Below are 2,560 nucleotides of genomic sequence, written 5' to 3' on the forward strand. Positions count from 1 at the left end.
ATCAATTTTAATTTGAATAATTATTTTGTAGTTAAAAATTTATAAAATGTTCAACTTTTGTATACTTTTGTAATAAGAATTGAAAATTTAAAACAAGATTCCATGTAAGCAATTAATTCTGTTACCAAAAAATCTAAAAAATACATTTACACAGTCTATTTTTATAGTCATTTTAAGTACAAATTCGGACGAAATTACATATTAAAAACCTAGGATAACTATTTTAGTTATTTTGTTGTGATTGTATAATATTATTCTTGGGTATACTTGAAACTTCTAAAGTATACTATTATATATCTATGATAGTATCACGATTTGTTGTTGATGTATAACGCGTTATAAGTACCTAATAGATATTATGATATGATTAATTTGGAATTTATTACAGGTACCTATTATAGGTCAATTTTTTTTAAATACTATAGTTAATTATATCATTGAATTCAAATTTAATACCATCCATACAGTGACCCACTTGTAACTTACTGTACAGCAGAGCGAAATCCACTTTTTTTATTTTGCACTTTTGTAGCGCTTATTAAATGGGAATGTTCAGAAGACAAACTGTTAGTACTCGGTGTAGCCAATGTCAAGTTTATCTGTGTTTTTTCATCATTAATCTTTTATCACAGATTTATCTCGTCACCTTGTTGTTTTTCATCATTATTTATTATATAATGAACATAAATATTAAAATGAAAACCAAATTATTTATATTTTAATCTTTTACAAAAAATGTTCATACTAGTTTCATTATATGTACAGTGCTTACTTTAAATTAATAATGATTGATTTTAAAAAAGATAATTTTATCAAATAGTTATATATTTTTAATATTTTTAGAACTTACTTCTCCAACATTCAACCTTACCTCTTCTAACACTAGAACATGCCGTAGAAAAATTAATGTTGATATCGGTGATGCTATTTATAAACTTCCATTTAAGCACGGTAAGTAAATTATATTAATTATTTATTTTTGTGTATTATTTGTGTTTAATAATTTTCAGGTTGGAATTAAGAATTAACTTACAGAAAATCTACTATTAATAAAATTTGTGACGTGTACTATCATTCTCCAACTAACAAAAAAGTTAGAACTTTTTGAGAAATTCAGGGACAATTGGACATCTTATCTGATAAAGATCTAACCATAGAAAATTTTACATTTTTACCACAACCAATTGGCATGAATGATCGATCTAAAGAATTTTCCAGAGATACATATTCTAAATTATCTAAAGTAATTAAAACAATTTTTATTTAATTTTGTCTATTGTAGCTAGCTATTCCATAGTCTAATAACAATTTAAAAACACATTTAAATTTGTCAGCTTTACTTTGTAAATTATTTTTTATTTCCTCCCTGCTTTTTCTTTAATGCCGAGAACCCTAAACTTTAAGTATTTCGAACTGAGAAAAATGTATTTTTAATCTTAACTGGTTTTAATAGTTGATAATGTTTAAGTAAAAGAGAAGAATAATTTGATTTATTTTTCAACCTCAAACACATTTTTATATCACATTAACAATGTCTAGTTCTTTGATGATATTTTTTTTTAGACTTGATAAATAAGAACTCAAAACTATTTTGTTAAAAATTAAAACCCTAGCAACTTAATTTCAAGGTTTATTTTACTTTTATTGTGTTTTAAAATCTTTAAATTCAATTTTTAAAAGTTTTGTTAGTGCAAAAGATTTAAGTTTGAGTTTAGGAAAAAAGTTTGTCATGCCTAATTTCTTTCAATTATTAATATATAAACTTAAATATAATAAATATTACTTAAGTAATTTTCAATTTCACTTCATACATTTTATGGTTTTAGAATGACTTTGTAGGTGTTGCTGTTAGACCTAAAAAATCTAAGACACCTGTACAGCGGCCACCATTTGAATATGAATTGTCAGATGATGAAAACAACAAGTCTTCGAGTAAAATGAAAATTGTTTTTAAAAATGCTAAGAGCGCCTCTAGATTGAGATCTGAAAAAGGTAAAAGTAAATATATTTTATATACTATTATATTATTATTTATGAATTATGAAGAGGGATTCAATGTTAATTGAGTATATACTATATAAAAAAATTGTTTAGCACTTAATATATATTTATAAATTATTAAATAAGCCTATTTCAAATAATTGGTATTGACTCTTGAGTTGTGAACTCTTATACTCGCACTATCTCAAATAATACTGCATCTCATTGTAATATTCTAAAATGCATACATAAGGCAATCTATCATTTTTCAAAATGTCATACAATATAATTTGATATTTGTCGAAACTCCCTGTGTGTCTATTGGCCTATCAAGAGGACGTCATACACGCATGTGTTGTCTCCGTCTTACAAACGTACAACATAACAAATTTTCGTTTGCTAGTTTCAATAGGGTGCTGTCATTTTTGATTTTAAAGTGAATTGACCTATTACCAAACTTTTAGGTACCTAACAACATTATCTGTGCCCTCTCGTTGGTTCTTAACGATATTTAAATTTTTAAGTGAATTATCATTATGTAAAATATTAATGTTTGAAAACGCTCATAACTTATTTAAAA

The 2,560-nt window shown here is 24.9% G+C and overlaps 1 long non-coding RNA gene across 1 annotated transcript in view; it reads left to right on the plus strand.

Moving 5' to 3' along the window:
• LOC107883428 overlaps window positions 1-1,985 on the plus strand; it is a 4,143-nt gene extending 2,158 nt beyond the window's left edge. The window contains exons 2-4 of the long non-coding RNA XR_001679283.2: window positions 844-951; window positions 1,011-1,243; window positions 1,827-1,985. This is a non-coding gene — a long non-coding RNA (uncharacterized LOC107883428). The remainder of the gene's footprint in view (window positions 1-843; window positions 952-1,010; window positions 1,244-1,826) is intronic.
• Window positions 1,986-2,560: the final 575 nt, after the last annotated feature.

The sequence above is a fragment of the Acyrthosiphon pisum genome, chromosome X, assembly GCF_005508785.2.
Source record: "Acyrthosiphon pisum isolate AL4f chromosome X, pea_aphid_22Mar2018_4r6ur, whole genome shotgun sequence".
Lineage (NCBI taxonomy): Eukaryota > Metazoa > Arthropoda > Insecta > Hemiptera > Aphididae > Acyrthosiphon > Acyrthosiphon pisum.